The 19,009-nt window shown below is 47.2% G+C and overlaps 1 pseudogene; it reads right to left on the reverse strand.

Annotated features, from left to right (window-relative positions):
• Nucleotides 1-7,760: 7,760 nt before the first annotated feature.
• LOC145522026 (5.8S ribosomal RNA) lies at nucleotides 7,761-7,899 on the reverse strand (annotated as a pseudogene).
• Between the last annotated feature and the right edge of the window lie 11,110 nt (nucleotides 7,900-19,009).

Raw genomic sequence — 19,009 nt, forward strand, 5'->3', positions numbered from 1 at the left:
GTTCCCATTAAAAGGTAACAAATGAAGGCCCCAGTCTTCCCATCCACCACAAATATATGGACTTTTTAACCCTGGGACGATTTTACCTTTCTGTTATAGAAATGATAAGTGTTGTGGGCTTCAGTTTTCCCTAAATTGAAAGAGCTCTGTCATATCCTTCAAATGCTAAGGGCTGCTCTCTCCCTTCCCAGAACAAGTACATTCATACTTAGGGCAATTTCAAATGTGACTCTGCAGCAGGCCAACACTGGAGCTATAGACTGTTTTGTGCACCCTCAAAATCCATATGTTGAAGTCTAACCCCTTCTGGTTTCAGAAGGGTGGAGCACCCCATCAATGAGATTAGTGCCATTTACCAAAGAGATGCTGGAGAGCTCCCCTTCCCCCTCTACCATGTGAGGACATTACAAACAGATGGTAGCCTGTGAACCAGGAAGTGGGCACCCAGGAGACTCCACACCTGCCCATGCCTTGATCTTGGACTTCCCAGCCTCTGGAATGCACAGAAACAAACGTTTGTTGTTATAGTCATCCAGCCTACAGTGTTCTATTACAGCACCCAGAATGGACGAAGGCAGCTAGGGTAAAGGGAATGTGACACTGGCCTTAGGTGCAAAACCCAAGAGGCCACCAAAAAACCTAGTAATCCAGATAAACCATACTTTATTTTATAAAATATTTTTATTTATTTATTTGCACTGGGTCTTGGTTGCAGCACGTGAATTCCTACTTGTGGCATGTGGGATCTGGTTCCCCGACCAGGGGTTGAACCTGGGCCCCCTGCCTTGGGAGCATAGAATCTTAGCCACTGGACCACAAGGGAAGTCCCCAGATAAATGATATTTTAATGCAATAGTTTTAAAAGTCAAAAATAATTTAAAATCCCATGATGGGACTTCCTGATGGTACAGTGGCTAAGAATTCACCTGCCAATGCCAGGGACACGAGTTGGCTCCCTGGCCCAGGAGGATCCTACATGCTCTGGGACAACTAAGTGCATGAGCCAAACTGCAGAAGCCCACAGGCCCGGTGCTCAGCAGCGAGAAGCCACTGCAATGAGAAGCCCACGTGCTGGAACACAGAGCAGCCCCACTTGCTGCAGCTAGAGAAAGCTCAGGCAGCCGTGAAGACCCAGTGCAAAAAAAACAAAAAACAAAAGAAACCCATGATGAATGAAAAATCAAAATTTTAAAGAAAGATCGGGTCAAGAGTAGTGTTAGGGTGAGCCATTAGTTAAAGGAATTAATAATAGTAATTGTGCATTAAAAATATTTTGTTTATCATGGATGTTTTGGTGTTAATTTTGATTGAAAAATACTACATTATAATGTGATGTACCTGGATAACTGAATGCTTTGGCATTGTCTTCCACCCTTAGATTTTGTGTCTGAGCTTGTATTTCTCTTCTCTCATGTTAGTCTTTGCCCTGAAAAGAGGGTCATCCATTCCTCTTTACATTGTGTTCAGGAAACTTCCTTTGCTTATCTTTCGACCACTAAAAAAAAAAAAAAAAAAAAAAATACACTACAGGAATCATTCTTGAGCCTTGGTCAAAGATAAGTGGCAGAAGTATTTGGTGCGTGGACCACAGTCATTGGCTGACCTCCGCTCTAGGCCAAAGCCAAACTACCCAGCTCTTAGTTATGAGACAATCCGAGAATGTCTTTCAGCAAAATGATTCAAAGTATCTTCTCGAAGGTAATTTAAAAATGTGAGTTTCTTAGATGAGAGTCAGGATTTTTATAAAGAGATGTAGAGAGAGTAGATTAAGAGAACCACAGATTTGTTGTTCTAAATAGCCAAGTTACATTAGGTGCCCCCTCTCAACCTTCTAACATTGTGTAATTATCTGTATGGAGCATTTAAATTGCCTGTAGTTATGTCTGTTTTCTCGTCTGGACTGACAGTCTGTGATGGCAGAGGTTCTTGTACTCTTGACTCCCTGGACAAATTTGGTGCAAAGCAAGGTTATAATGAATGTTTGATGAATGCATAAACACATATTTACATCCCAAGAAATATAGCAGAAATTTCCGTATTTCAGGCTCACCAACAAATACTATGTTTGTCAACATAAGCACAGTTTTGCAGCAATTTATGGAGACATTAATCCACTAAGAAAAATAACATTGTTTCATTCTTCAGAGGTGAGATAGTCTAACATCAATAGTAATAAAATAATCTTTTGTCTGATGTAAGTTATTAACTACTCGCCATAAAATCAAAAATAAAAAGAAAGGCTTAAATGGTTATATCTTGCTTTTAAATGGATAAAATAAAGTATTTCCAAATTTTCTGAATAAACCAAGAATCTCAAAGTCTAAATTTACTAATAAGCTGATTTTTTACAGGAATCAGTCACTTTGTTAACATAAGGAAAGATCCTGGGTCAGGTACTTCAACTTTAAGATCGATGCTGTTCAATTATTTAGTAATAAATCCTCCTAGAGCAGCATTATACAAGCACCGTGCCTTTAAAAACATAGGATTGGAGGGAGATGAGATGGCAGCTTTTTGATCAGATGAGACTATGCGGGGAGGTGATAAATTTCTGTAGATGCCGGTAACGCTGAATGCCACTAGAAATGATTCTAGTATTTTATCTATACATTAAAAGCTAAATTGCAAAGTATTTGGCATCTTTTCAGCGCAAAAGCCATCTTAGGGAATCCTCATTCCATCTTAGGTAAAATTCTAAGGTCAGTACAGAGGACAGAAATCATCTGCAGGGTGAACTAACTGTGAAAATCTCTTTAGGAGGGCATCCTATTGGAAACTGACATACATTAGGTCAATGATTCAATCTGGCCACTTCTGCTCTTGGGTACAAAGAGATCTCTGTTTTTCTGTGTAAGCATCCCAAGAAGCAGTTGCCTTGTATTTTTAGGCAAGGCTGTAGAAAAGGGAATTCTGCGTCATTAAGCCCCAGCGAGTCTGATGGTTATACGGCGAAAGGCAATGGAGAAGGGAGACGGAGAAAGAAACAACAGATCTGTGTTTCTTACATGATTCTTACTCTGGAATGATTTACTCACTGGTTGGAGGGGGCAGTTGCTTGCACTGTTGCAGGCATTTCTGACGCTCTGTGAATTGACCTCTGGCCACCTTGCTGCATTAATTAACTCACATGTTCCTTCTGGAAAGCATCCTGACTCCTTATGCCTCCACGCTGAAGACTCCAGGCTGGTAGACTAATCTCTAGTTTTCCTGCACACTTCTATTGAAGCTTGGTGCTTGCCAAGTGTTCACTTTGTTGTCTTAAATCTGTTCATGGTAATTGTACTTGCTATTATAATTATACCATTTAATTAAGCATTATATAAACTGATAAGTTGTAAGTGTGAAAAGAGAATTATCTCTATGAAAACTAAGTTGAACACCTTGGAAAAAAATGATAAAGGCAATCAGCTAAAAGATGCTATCATATTAGGTGTGAGGGAGACAAATGTTAAGACTGAAAATATCATACAAATCTAGAAGTCTGAAATCAAAGTACAGTAAAAGTCTTTTGAGGTCCTGCAGCATTTTCAAGAAACTGCCATTTATCTAGTTAAGTTCCATAAGCAGCATAGGATTGGTCAGCTTGCAGTTGTCAGTATCTGCACCACAAGAAGAAAGAAGAAATGCTCAGAGACCATCCCCTGAACTCCTAGAGTAGCCACGCTGGAGGGCGCGGCGGTGCCCTTGGCGCTGGAGGTCATGCGAATGGCACCCTCAGAGTTGAGCAGTGTGCAGCCTGAGGAGCTGTAGATGGCGCTCCTGCTGATGCTTGCCAAAATCAAAACCGCCTCATTAACCAATCATACCCACGGTCCTGGAGAGTATGTAGCAAAGCAGATAAACTCCCAGACGTGATTGGTGGGAGTGAAAGTTATCTAGTTCTTGAGAAGGGCAGTTCTACCAGAAATTAAACACTATATGCACTTCGAGCAAGGCTTTCTTCTTCTAGGAGGTTATTTTTTAATTAATCGATTTTACTTTTGGCTGCACTGGGTCTCTTGCTCCCCGTGGGCTCTCTCTCGCTGGGGCGAGTCGGGGCTCCTTCCTCGCTGGGGCGTGTGCACCTCGCCGCGAGAGCGTCGCGTGTCGGGCACCACAGGCTCTCGAGTATGCAGGTGTCTGTAGCTGCCACCCTGGGCTCAGCAGTTGTGGCTCATGGGCTGAGCTGCCTCGTGGCATGTGGCATCCGCAGACCAGGGATTGAAACCAGAGTCCTTTGCATTGCGAGGTGAATTACTGACCAGTGGACACCAGGAAAACCCTAGTAGGTCAGTTTTAAGAAATTCTTGGGGCTTCCCTGGTGGTCCAGTGGTTAAGACTGCACACTTTCCCTGCAGGGGGCACAGGTTTGATTCCTGGTTGAGGAACTAAGATCCCACAAGCTGAGTATCAGGGCCCAAAAAGAGAAAAACAGCAATTCTCATTCATGTGCATGGAGATACATGTTCAAACGTGTCCATTTTAGCAGTGGAGAAAAATCTAAATGCCCTTCTTCCTCCAATCCTTTGATATTTGAGCACAACCAAAATAGTGTGGCTTATGGAAATTCAGACTGGAAGAGACACACAATGACCCTGACCTCAGGGAGCATGCCTTTCTGTGAGGTCTCAGATAAACAGCCAACAGATGCACAAATAAATATGTATCATGATATCAAAAGGTCAATAAGGCCATGGAGACATTATTTATGATTCATTTTGGAATTCTATTAAGCCATAACAAAAGAATGACATAACCAATTTTTACAGATAAAAAAATTATCAAAATATTTTCAATTCTTTCTCGGAAAATAAGTCACACCGCGGTGCAATGTGAATCGTAAGATCACAGCTATGAACAGTCTGTGTCCGTGGGCGTACATATGACTCGACTGTACAGAAGACATCTGAGAGTGTATGCATTGGAATAGAATGGAGCTATGTCTGGGGTGGGGGTCTTAGTGCTGGGAGAGGGCGAGGGCGTATATGTGAGGTGGGTGGGGTGGGGAGTGAGAACAAGGGGAGGGTTGATACTCTGTTTTGCCTTATTGCATCTTCCCATTCTACTTTTGTGTTTGAAAAGAAGAAATCTATGAGCACTAATCAGTGCTTCTCTAAAGCTGATAACTGAGTAGGGCAGTGAAGAAAGGAACTCCTCTGTCCTGATGCAGGACTGAAAAATCTAACCTTTCTAGAAGGCAAGGTCAACAGCTTTAAAAGCTCAACTTTTTGAAGCAACAATTTGACATCTAGGAATTTAGCCTAGAGAAGTAACTCATGGTGTGGAAAAAAATTTAAATAGAAGAATGTCCATTTCAGGTTTTTTGGCTTAGAAAATTTTAAAAATGATGTCCACATAGAGAAATGGCTAAATAAATTATGACAGCTCCTAAGGGATATTACACAATTCAAAATCTTCTTTTGGGGATTGTGAACATATAAATGCTCACAATATTGCAAATTTGGGGAAAATAGTAGAAAACAAAAACAGACCACTTGGCATAATCCAATATTGTAATAAAAATAGAATATGCCTTTGAGGAGGACATGACAGGCCACTCTAGTATCCTTGCCTTTAGAATCCCATGGACAGAGGAGCCTGGCGGGCTACAGTCCATGGAGTTTGCCAAGAGTCAGACACGACTGAGCACACACCACACCCAAATACAGAAACTATAATGCCTGCGAGTTTGGGTTCCGCCGGGAGCCAGCTCACCAGATCCCACCCATGACAGAGTCATGAGGAGAAGACCTGATGAGCAGAGCAACTCAGGCCTCAGGGATTCTCGGAAGGCTGCCTCAGTGCTCACCTTAAAGATGATATCTATCTTTCTAATAAACCTCTTCTTATTTTCTGCGGCTTAGGTAGAAGGCCTTTCCTGATCTCTTCTCAAATAGATCAATCTGAAAACTTTACGGCCCCTGAACGGTAGTTCCCTATAAGATTATCTAGGATATAGAGTATTTTAATTGACACTTCTCTTACTAGTATATTAGTTTGCTTGATAAAAATACCTGTGCCTTTGGAGCTAATGTGCATGACTGCTCCTTAACAATAAACAGCATTAAGAGCCTCCGCACAGAGAGCCCCAATGGACACAGAGCCCTTTGTAGGAAAGGGCTTATTAGAAAACATAAGAAACACTGCTTTATGAAACTGTTTCTTAGTCTATATTTACTTGCTATATTTTTGCTCCTAACATATTTAGCCTACATAATAAAAATATAATAGTTTAAGAATTATAAAAATAAAAGCTTAGCCTTAATACAAATAATAAGACAGTTGTTAATTCAGCTGGTGATTTTTGCTAAGAAGTGACCTTTGCGCTACATTGTTTCGGCTTGCTGTTCTAGGACTTGATGGGACCACATTCTTTTCTGTTAGGCTCAAGGCCTAGGATAGATTACGGAAAACAGGTTTTACTTTGAAACTTTCTGTTGATGAATTCTTTCCTGCTGTGCCTGATACAAAAGTGTTCTGGCTGACCAACCCTTATCAATAAAGAGTCACAAGATGTTAGCAGGCCCCCAGGCCAGAAGATGATGTAAACAAAATGAAACTTTTTGTAGCTAAGATACGCAAACGGTGTCCACAAGGGTCAAAACTGCTGAGCCATTAAGCTGATTTGGTATGACTCTACACGTTACATTTGTTTCTATGTACCACTAAAAATATAAAAGCTGTCTTGAAAACAATCAAGTCAGGAGACACTTGGAGACTCTAAGATTCGCTGTGTCTTCTCATTTCGCATCGCCAACGCCGTCCTTCCTGAAGGAACCCCTGGGCCAACTGGAGCAGGACTCCGGCAGGGTTCCTGCCTTATTAAAACTGTGCTCTCCCCCTAAAACTAACATAATGTTGTAAGTCAACTTGACTTTAATTTAAAAAAAGCAAAAATCTGTGTTCTCAGAAGTTACTCAGCTCTACTCTTTTCCCCTCTGGAATGAGACCCTTACTTAATGGAAGAAAAAGGAAGATGCAGAGGTTAGAACTTAAATGTCAATTACACGTTCCTAGACGCCTGTGCGTCAGGCCATTGAGGTTTGACCCATCTCATTTTCAAAGGGCTGAGCTCTGTCGCTCACTCTAAGTTAATAAAAATTACATAAGAAATATTTTCAGTATGTACAGAGCAGTCTATATGTTTTATGACAATTTCCAACTCTCTGGTTGTAAGTCCAGCGCAGCGGCGGGCAGACGCCGCGGCGTCCCGCGGGCCGCCGCCGGGGCACGCGTCCCCGGGGTGCGGACGCACACGCGGACTCGGCCTCGGGCGCGAGCCGCCCGTCCCGACGGGGCGAGAGCCGCCACGGGGGAGGCGCGGGCCGCGCACGCGCGGCGGGGAAGGCACCGCAGAGGGAAGGGGGGCCGTCCGGGCGCCGGGAAACGCCGCCGCCAAGGGCAGGACGGCGCACGACGGCGGACCGAAAACGCGACCCCACCACCCCCGCGGGCCCCCGCCGCGCGGCGCGAGACCGTCCCCAACCCCCCCCCCGACACCCCAGGGGCAGCGACCCCCAAAGGCCGCTTGCGGCGCGAGGAAGCTCTCCAAGGGGAGGACCCATCACGGAGGCCCGGCAGGCCGGGGGCCTCGGCGCGAGCTCACGTCCCCTTCTCTCCTCTCGCGGGCGGCGTCCCCCTGGCCGCGGAGGCGGGGGACGCCGTGTCTGCACTTAGGGGGACGGAGGGCACGGCGGCCCTGCGAGGACACCCCCAGCCGTGCGACCCCCGGGGAGGCGTGCACACGACACGGGCACCGGGAGAGGCGACTGATCGGCAAGCGACGCTCAGACAGGCGTCCCGGGGCCGCAAGTGCGTTCGAAGTGTGGATGATCAATGTGTCCTGCAATTCACTTTAATTCTCGCAGCTAGCTGCGTTCTTCATCGACGCACAAGCGAAGTGATCCACCGCTAAGAGTCGTTCGAGGTGTTCGAGGGTTTCGTTTCGGCGGGAGGCCCGCCCCTGGCACAGCACAACCCTCCCGCTTTCCCTTCCCCGGAGGTGGGGGCGGGGGGGTTGCCTCTGGCCGGCCAAGTCAGACAGAAAACAGCAGACCGGAGGGGTCGGGAAAGGTTTCACACGACGGGGCGTCCGGCGCCAACCCGGTAGGGCGGGCTCGGACACCCCACAGGCGCCCGGGGGTTCCCCACCCTCCCCCAGGGACGCGGGGGGTCGGGCGCACGCAGAGCACCGCACACGGCCACAGCCCGCCCACACGACGACCGCCGGGCAGGCCCCCTCCCGACGGCCGCGGCGGCGGCGGTGACCGTGGCGCGCCACCCCGGCCCCTCGGGGGACGGCGGAGTCTGGGGGAGACGGGAGGCACCTCCCGACTCCCCGCGGGCCCGACCGCCGCGACCCCGAGGCGGACGGGCGACCCCCCACAAGGGGTCTTTAAACCTCCGCGCCGGGACGCGCTAGGTACCTGGAAAGGGGGGAGGCGGGCGAGGGGCACGGCGCGCCCCACGGGCCACCGCCCCGACGTCGACCACCACCGCGGCCCCCCCCGCGGCCGCCCGCGGGCCTCGGCGCTGCCGGCCCGTGACGCACGGGGTCCCGCCGTGCCCCGGTCGAACGCCGCCGCCCGCGGGTCCCCCGCCGACGCCAGACGACCACCCCAACGTCCCCCCGAAACGGGGCGGAGCCCTCTCCCCGTCAACCACCTCGCGACGCCCCTACGGCCGTCTCCCCCGGACCCCGCCCTCTCCCCTCCACCCTCGGGGTGCCCCTACCCGCGCCCGCGTGTCCCAGGCACCCTTCTCCCCCACGCGCCACCGAGGGCGGGGGGGGGGGCGCCGACGGGAAGCACCGAGCGGGCAGGGGACGCGACAGAGGGAAGGGGGGACGAGAGGGCGAGAGACCCGGAAGAGACGAGACGGCCGCGGGGGGCGTGGGGGCGAGCCCCGAGGCTCGGAGGGCGCGGGGAGGCGCATGGCGACCGCGCGGCGGGCCCAGAGCAGCGGGACGACCGACGACCAGCCGAGGCAGACCGGTCCAGGGCCGGCGGCGGGAGGCGACGGGCGGGCAAGCGGCCCCGCGGCGGGGAGCCGCCACCCGTCACGCCGCACAACTCGCGAGACGCGACCGGAGGATCCGCGACCGGGGCAAAGGCAGCCGTGGCCGGCCCACGGGGCGAAGGCACGTGGGGGTGGGGGCGGGGGCGCGCCGAGCCCTCGGACCCAACCTCGAGGGACGTGGCGGGGAGGTCGGACGGGAGAGGGAGGGACACCGGAGACGACGCCACCGGGCGCCGGGGGGCGGGGGACCCCTCCGGCCGGGGAACGGAGGCGCGCGGAGGGGCCGGCGGGGCGGGGCGGGCAGGCGGAGGGGAGCCGCCTCTCCCGCCCGACCCCCGACACACGCCGCACGCCGCCCCCCACCTTCTCGCGCGACCCCTCGTCCCCCGAGCCCCGGAAAGGCCACCGGCCCCGGCCCCGGCCCCGGGGCGGGGCGCCTCCTGGATGTCTCTCTCCCCCCTCTCCCCTTCCTGCCCATCCCGCGCCCGCCGCACGGGTGGAGGAGAGGCTCTCGAGCCGGGCGGGGCGAGGCGAGGCGAGGCCGCCGCGCCGCTCTCGGCACCGACCACGGTAATGATCCTTCCGCAGGTTCACCTACGGAAACCTTGTTACGACTTTTACTTCCTCTAGATAGTCAAGTTCGACCGTCTTCTCAGCGCTCCGCCAGGGCCGTGGGCCGACCCCGGCGGGGCCGATCCGAGGGCCTCACTAAACCATCCAATCGGTAGTAGCGACGGACGGTGTGTACAAAGGGCAGGGACTTAATCAACGCAAGCTTATGACCCGCACTTACTGGGAATTCCTCGTTCATGGGGAATAATTGCAATCCCCGATCCCCATCACGAATGGGGTTCAACGGGTTACCCGCGCCTGCCAATCTTTCCTCTCCTAGGTATCATGATGCAAGCCATTATTTTATTTGAATATGATTTGCTATGTTTTTTTTTTTTAAGGATTTTTAAAATCTTTGGTACTCTCTGTGAAAAGTGAAAGTGTTAGTCACTCACTCAGTCACATCCGACTCTTTGCAACCCCATGGACTGTAGCTTGCCAGGCTTCTCTGTCCCTGGAATTTTCCAGGCAAGAATACTGGAGTGCATAGCCATTCCCTTCTCCAGGGCATCCTCCCAACTCAGTGACTGAACGCTTGTCTCCTGCATCGCAAACAGATTCTTTACCATCAGAGCCACCAGAGAAGCCTGTTGGTGCTCTCTATCAGTTACTAGTTATTACTAATACATTTCAAAACGGACTCCAACACACCAGATATCAATATATCATCACTGAGACCTGCGTACTCAGACACTTGATGAGAGAATCCTTTCCCCCAGTTTCAACATACATTTTTTAAAGAAATCAAACCAGAAGCTATCTATCAGCCCCATCTCCAGGCATTTCTTGAAGACTGGCTTACGTGCTAGACCAGTAAAACTCAAAATTCTTCATGAAACCGTTCATATGAATGGTGGTATATTTCTATCCAGAAAAGCACAGCCCCGGTGTGATCCCATCATGCTCTCCCGTGTCCTATCTGCTCTGACCTGCGTGTCCCTCCATGAGCACACAGCCTCCTGAGGGCAGAAACCCACCATGTCCATGGTGCACAGCCGGCACCTGGTAGGGAACCTGGCAGATAACAGGTGCCTGCGAAATAGTCATGGAAGGAAAGAAGACATCTCAGAATGGCCACATATTGTATTTTTTAAAAAGGTTTTACTACGTGATTCATCCACTGCCATCATAATTGTGGCTATTTCCTGCTCGTTCTACCAAGTTCTGCCTTGTCCAAGATAGCAAGGACCCCTTCTCATCCCTCCCGATCAGTCCATCTCCCCGTTCCTCTCCCCTGGGAAGTTGAAGAGCACACGAGGCTGCTGGATGGCGGCCCTTCAAGTGATGACTAACGGTAGTAACGCAGTCTTAACTCCTCTCCCTGCATCCTGCAATGGAATATTCTTGCCTTCTCCCTCCCACTTCTAGGACACATGGTCTGCCCAGGAATCCAGCTTCTATAGAACTTGTGTCTCCTAATCTAACATCTTTCCATCCTCTGGCCTCTGAGAAAATAAAAACAGCCTCTCCAAGCACAGAGTCATATCTTTATCTCCTTATTAGCCTTTTGGATTAGTTGGCTGTTTTTCCTTCCATGTGGCTTTGGGTAGTTAAATATACAGACACCAAGCAGACTAGTATGTGGAGCCATCACTCCATCTCAAGTCATTATCATTTGTTTATAAATATGATTTCTCATGGCTGTGTGACTGTCCATTACATAGAATTCGCCATAAGTTTTTTAAAAATTCCCTTTTGCTAGGCATCATTTTATAAAGGCTTTTAAGCAATCCTGAAAGAGTGTTCTTATACTTAAATGTTTGTGAGTATCACCATTATCACTAATATTACCTGGGATATAGTCTTAGGTGTGGAGATACTAGGCCAAAGGATTGAACTTTTTCAGAGACAAAGTTCACAGGAGGATAGACTAGCTGATAGAATATCACTTGATTTGAAAGATCTATATAAAAGATATAGAGATGATAATATATGAGCAAGGATGGGCTTCCCAAGTGGCACGCCAGTGTAAGAGACATAGGAGACGCAGTTCTGAACCCTGGATTGGGAAGATCCCCCGGAGGAGGAAGTGACAACCGTCTCCTGTCCTCCCTGCCCGCGCTGTCCCTGATCCCCGGGGCGGGCACGGCGCTCGGGGCCGGAGGGGCCGCTGGAGCCGCGCGCTCCTCTGCCCTCCCGGCCGGGGCGGCAGCCGCGCCGCGTTCTCTCCGCTCGGGCTGAGCCCATGGACACCGCCCGGGGCGCAGCGGGGAAGCCGCTGCCTTCCAGGCGGAGCTCGCGTAGGACTACCGCACAAAGTAGCCCGCGACCAAGCAGGGACCTCGTGAGCACATGCACAGCGCCATGGGATCCCAGTGGTTACATTATTATTTACAAAACGTGGGCTGAGAGAGCCTGAACACGCCGTCTAAATCTCTCTCCCCGCAGCAACCCGCTCCAGTGTTCGTGCCTGGGAATCCCGCGGGCAGAGGCGTCTGGTGGGCTGTGGGTCCGCGGGGTTGCAAAGAGTTGGATACCACTTAGCAAGCGAGCGGGAGTCTCGCACCCAGCTTTATCTCTGCCTCAATCACTGTGAATTACTGATACGGCGCTTTAATTTGTCTGAATTTTCTTTTCCCCAAATACATACATCTATGAGAGTTAGTAGATGGCTTAATATTTATTTTGTGACTGGTAAAGCTTCAGCTTGAAACCATTACTTCTGTTTTAGTTTATAAACAACTATCGATGTAAAAGATCCCATCAAGAAGCTCTCGTTTCCAGTTTTATTTACAGGCAAGAAACATGTTAAAAGTCAGGGATATCAAGCAAATCCATACAGGGTACATGTCTGGTCTGAATCGAAACGGTTGATACGTAAGATAATGGTGAGTAGGAGCTGTTGTAAACTGCAGGATGTGCGCCAGGTTTGAGACGATTCATCAAGAAAGTCGTGGGCAGAAAAGAAGTGACAACTTCCTTCACTTTGGGCTCACCATCTCGTTGCTTAAATGCCACCATCGTTTATCCTGCTTTCAATACCTTCTCTTCTGTTGATATGGTTCTCATCAGTGGATTTCTTTTAAAGCTTTACTTTTTCCTAAAATATTTATATGCACGAACCAGAATGTATAACCAGCAATCCATAATCAGGGATATCTTTAGCTGTGTTACAGCAAAAGACCTGGAGGACAGAAGGGAGAATTTCCCAGAGGGCAAATGAGTGTAAGTTCACAGAAGTTTCGATGACTCTTCAATATTCTTGAGCCTGGTAGTCTCAAGGAGTAAGCCTGACATTTCCATAAGTGAAAACTTTTGATTCTCCATGATAGAAATTCTTATGCTAATTAACTTACGCAAAACAGAGAAAATCAGTTTTAAGTATATATAATGAAACTACAGTCCATGGCATTCTCCACACCAGAATACTGGAGTGGGTAGCCATTCCCTTCTCCAGGGGATCTTACCAACCCAGGGATCAAACCCAGGTCTCCAGCATTGCAGGCAGATTCTTTACCAGCCCAGCCACCAGAGAAGCCCAAGAATGCTGGAGTGGGTAGCCTATCCCTTCTCCAGGGGATCTTCCCGACCCAGGAATTGAACCAGGGTCTCCTGCATTGCAGGCAGATTCTTTCCCAGCTCCAGGGAAGTCCAATAGCTCTCACCTAGAGGTGGCTTGTTGGTCAAGTGGAATGATTCTCGCTTTGGGTGCGAAAGATCCTGGGTTTAAATCCCGGACGAGCTGCTTATGGTTAGATGGTTTTGGGGCTTCCCTCATAGCTCAGTCTTTAAACAATCTGCCTGCAATGCAGGAGACAAGGTCTCAATCACTGAGTTGGGAAGATGCCCTGGAGAAGGGAATAGCTACCCACTCCAGTATTCTTGCCTGGACAATTCCATGGACAGAGGAGTCTGGCAGGCGACAGTCTATTGACTCTCAAGAGTTGGACACGACTTAGCAACTACACCACCACATAATGAAAACAGCCCACGTTAAATTTGGGTTTTAGGGAGTCAACAATGTCAGGGGGCCAGGTCTCTCCAGTTTTTTCTGTGCTAATTTCATGCTCAGGTTCTACTAATGGCAAGACGGATGCCCAGAAGCCCGCCATCTACATTATTCCAACTTTAGTGGAGAAGAATGTGTGCTTCAATATTTTTCTCAGTAAACTTGTGCCTGAATCCCCTGAGCAGGCTCTGCTTTATGGAATCGAGACTGAAAGAGCAAGGAAGGAAACAATCCCGAACTGTGTCTGGAAGAAGACGTTCTCATTGTATGACCTCAGCTTGCAGAGGACAGTGGTTTCCAGGTTTTGAATGCTCGTGCCCATTGATGGATAAGGATGTTAGAATAATTCCTACTGATCCCTGTCAGAACAAAGAGAACTCGTAGAGCTTATTATTAATATTTTATTCCTTTAAAGAGTATTATTCATTTGGCTTATTTGTCCTTACTTGTGGGGCTCAGTAATTGCAGTACACAGGCTTGGTTGCTCTGAAGCTTGTGGGATCTTAATTCCCAACCAAGGATCGAACTGGTGTCTGCTATATCCCAAGACAGATTCTTAACCACCTGACCACCAGGGAAGTCCCTATTTTACTCTTTTTTTGGGATGAAGACTCACATCAAATTCGTATGGCTTCCCAAGTGGCACTGGTGGTAAAGAACCCGCCTGCCAATGCAGGAAACATAAAAGACACAGGTTCGATCCCTGGGTCAGGAAGATCCCCTGGAGAAGGAAATGGCAACCCCTACAGTGTTCTTGGCTGGAGAATCCCACGGACAGAAGAGCCTGGTGGGCTACAGGCCACAGGGTCACAAAGCGTCAGACACGACTGAGAAACTGGGCACACACGTTTATAAGACACGTACAGTGTCAAAACCTCCAAGCACACGCTTGGGTGGCATTGGGATTCAGTATTTTGGGGGGAGTGGAGACCTGAGTTTTAGGGACTTTGTAATTGCTCTTTGCTTTAAATGGGTTAGAGGTACTTTGGGTGGAAGCCCAAGGTTAGATAATGCTGTGTCATTTGCTATGACTACTAAAATAAGACCAGAGCGAGTAGAAATTGTATGACTCAAAAAATTCATCTCCATTTCATGGATTTTTGAGGTGACCTCTTTGAAGCTTTCTGGCTCTCTGATTTCATATTCCAAAGACTAAGAATGGAAGAGGAAGGGCTATAATGTAAGGCCACAGTATAAACACAGTTGATTGCAAAGAACAATAAATTGCTATCAGAAATCAATACATTATTTTCCAAAGCTTGTCTGGGGAGAATCATTCCATCTTCACAGACACAGTGAATGTTAGCTAGATTTATAGCTGTTTGCTGGGGGTTTATACAGCATCATATTTCCAATGGATCCACCAGGAAGAGAAGCTTGGTTATTTAGCCTCCCTTTAGGGAGTACCAACAGCAGAGAAATTTCCGAGATGACGTATTGAGAGTTATAAAGGAGTGATCTTTTCCATGTACAATTAATCGGTGAATTAAAGAAAAGATTCTTGCGATAGTTCATTTAACAGTTCACTTTTAATGCTTTATTTCGCACATAGAGGTCTGGATTAGATAAATTTACTTTATTAGTACAGATAATATTAAACATTTGGGCAGTCTTGATATATGATGCTTAGTTGTATATATTTAAAGGGAAAATTTAACATGTATCAGGACACTTAAAATATAAAACATCTTGACTGCAGTCACAGAATGAACCAAACTCTAAATTATTATTTACTGAGCAGGAAAGTCAAATTTGAACAATTTGGTTTCAAGCACCAATAGTTTGAAGGAGTCATATGCTAACATTTTTTCCAAAAAAATCCTTACTTAAAGATATTGAAAACTTTAAATACACACTAAAATCTGATTTACTTGGAATTCACTAATTTGTAGTTCATAATAATGTGACTTAGCTAGAATGACATTGACTTGTGTTTTCTATTCAAAGAAAAGTAGCTATTCTGTGTAAATGCATTTTCCCAAGGAGCATCTTATCTATTTATTAAAGGACTTGACAGCACGGAAATTGCATTTCATTGAAATAGTTTTGTAATTTACCTGGACCCCAATTAGTACAGGATTGTGATGTTTGACTATCCTTCACTTTATACCGCAAGAACATCTAGTTCAGAGTTTAAACATAATACTCCTTTCTCATAAAATAATTTTATAAAATGAGATCTTTTCCTTCTCCAAAGATCCTTCTTTTAATTTTTATACCATAAATAATAATAGAACATCATCATGTGTAATAAAATACTCACCTCTCTGGATAAACCACTCTGCTCTTATTATTTGTATCCTGAAACAGAGTCATTTATGAATTGAAATCATAAACTGTCTTAGCTCTAAGTATAAATTAAGCCAAGCCAATAAAATTTTAGCTGGCCATTCTCAACCAGTACTGTGGAGAAGCTTAACATTTCTAAAGTCCCATATTAGGCAAACTAGTCAACATCCAAGGGTATTGTGTCAGGAGAAGGCATAGCAAGGGGCATTTCTAAGACGGATTTGAATAAAAGCAAAAACATTCAAAGGATGACTTTCCAGACTAAACCGATTTCCCCATCTGAACGCACATACAGCAGCGAGAATTGCTCCCTCCGCAACTCTCTGCATCCAGAACATGAAACCCCGCTTTCAGGACAGGCATGAGGGGAAACGGGGACTTTCTCATTGTCTCAGGGACCTTCTCTGACCTTGCACGACTTTCCTCATGCCCTCAACCACGAGGTCTCTGAAACAATCTAGTCCTTACGGTCAGTCCAAGAAGACGCTCGGTCTTGTGTGGCTCACTTCTGCCAAGTCCTGTCCCTAGAACCAGAGTCGTTAGGGGAGGATGAAGGGAAAAGTGCTTTATATTCTGTTGCTATTAAAAATTACCGCAGGTGCAAGGCACACTGATTTCAATCAGTCTCCCACATATTGTGAGGACTTTGGAAAGCCTAGAAAGTTCCGAAAGCTGTAAGTTTCCATCAGACACAATAACCTAGGGCTACCATCTCAGAAGATAGACTCACAGTATTTAACAGCCCACAAATTCTTCTATTTATCTGCATCTCCCCCTCTTACTCTATAGTTGCCCTTCAGCTTGAAATTACTGATCTGTAAGATAAGGCAACATTTGGTCATTTATTCACCAAATACTTCTTGCTCTATATCAAGCATTGTGAGTAGGCATTGGAGACATATAAATTAATGTGATAGACAAAATCCTTATTGTCAGAGACCTCGTATTTCTGGGTGGGGATGTACAATTACGATAGACAAGTCTTTCAAATGAAAATCCAGAGCTATAAACACTGTAACAGACAAAGCAGGGTGAGGCTTTACCATGGTGTGGCTGACACACCAGATGCTGCAGTTAAGAAATCAGAAAACATTTTTGTGTGTTTTAATATTTCACCTTTCAAAGTGTCCCATCAAAAGTCAGGTTTATTTTTGCAAAGTAGAGGTATAAGTCAGGGTTCTCTAGGGAAACAGAACCAATGGGATATAGAAGTAGATATAGATATATAGACTCTTAAGAGCTCCAATACTCTGGTCATCTAATGCGAAGAGCCGACTCATTGGAAAAGACCCTGATCCTGGGAAAGACTGAAGGTAGGAGAAAGGGGCGGCAGAGGATAATAACATCCCTGACTCAATGGACCTGACTTTGAGCAAACTCAGGGAGATAGCCAGAGGAACCTGGTGTTCTGTAGTCCACTGGGGCCCAAAGAGTCGGACATGATTTAGTGACTCAGCAACAGCAACATATAGTAATAGATATAGATATAGATATAAATGTAGTTATAAGAGGAGATTTATGATAGCAGTTGCTTCATGCACTTATGCCAGCTGAAAGTGAAAAGTGTTAGTCGCTCAGTCATGTCCAGCACTTTTCGACCACGTGAACTTGACCCCATGAACTCAACCCCATGAGCCCACCAGACTCCTGTCCATGGAATTCTCCAGGCAAGAATACTGGAGTGGGTTACCATTTCCTTCTCCAGGTTGTCTTCCCAACCCAGAGATGGCACCTGGGTCTCCTGCATCACAGGCAGATTCTTTACCATCTGAGCCACTATGACAGCTGAGATGCTCCACAATCTGCTACCTGCAAGCTGGAGAACCAGGGAAGCCAGTGACATACTTCGGTCCAAGTCCAAAGTCCTGAGAGCCAGCGGGCTGCTGGTTTAAGTCTTGGGGGTCTGAAGGTCTGCGAGCAGGAGCTGCCGTGTCTTGGCATGTCGGTGACCTTCCAGCTCAAGATGAGGGAAGAACTTGCCCTTCCCTTACCTTTCTGTTCCACTCGAGGGCCCGGTGGATTGGTGAGAGTGGCTCTTCACGCCAGCTACCAGATCAAATGCCAGTCATTTCCAGGCACACATGCACAGACTCACCCAGAAAGAATGTTCTTCCAGCTGTCTGGGCATCCATCCCTAAGGGCAGTCAAGTTGACACGTAAAATGAACCATTGCAATGGTAACAAGAGTCCATCTTTATTTCAGCTTGTTAAGTTATATCAATGTCCTGCTTATATGTGCATAAATGTTGGATGTGCATGGTAATTTGAGAGAAGACCCATGGGCCCGAAGCCTGAATTTGTACAGTTTTCTCATTCCCTTTGAAAAAGAGCACGTCTCATCAGTTACATGTTAGAAGGGGAAGAGTAGGTGCCTGACTTTGTCGTCAGACCTGTGGCGTGGAGTCCCCCTGGGGGAGACGGGGCACCCGCGGTGCACACGTTACTCTTGCAGGCGCGCTCCTGTCTCCTGAAGCCAGCAGAGTTCTTGTTGATTTCAAAGGTGTTCTATGGAGATAGAGTTGCATACCGACTGATAGGTCAGAGCGTTGAGAGTTTCCACATCAGCCGTCTTTCTCCTTAAATATGCACCTTTCACTTGTGAGTCTTTCAAACAATACAGTTGTCAATAATTTAGGAAATGATCTCCAATGTCTTACAACTTTTGTAGCACTTTGGGTTTGCAGTCTGGTGATGTTTTACATCCTGGATGCCTCTACAAATCAAAATCTTTATTATGGAGTCAAGTACATACCCAGAGCTCTCCTAGAAAAGGGAGGGAAAGGACAGATGTTTGTAGATAAATATTTGCAAAATAAAAATGTTTTAATGAGAAAGGCTTGTTGCAGTGAGGATAGAATGGATGTCCAAACTTGGAAAATAAAATCGAGTAACCTTCATCTCATTCATCTGGTTTTTGATGAGATCCTCAAGACTAGCTTGACCACAGTTAAGATAAGACCTGGAAGTGAGGAAGATGTGATCTGCTTATTATTCAGAAAAGTGCCTTGCACTTTAGAGATGCTTAATGAACTTGTGTTAAATTGGTACCTCCCTAATTTATGGGGGTATATGGGCTTCCCTTGTGGCTCAGCTGGTAAAGAATCTGCCTGCAATGCGGGAGACCTGGGTTCAATCCCTGGGTTGGGAAGATCCCTTGGAGCA

Source organism: Giraffa tippelskirchi, chromosome 1 (assembly GCF_054371585.1).
Source record: "Giraffa tippelskirchi isolate mGirTip1 chromosome 1, T2T-mGirTip1v1.2.pri, whole genome shotgun sequence".
Lineage (NCBI taxonomy): Eukaryota > Metazoa > Chordata > Mammalia > Artiodactyla > Giraffidae > Giraffa > Giraffa tippelskirchi.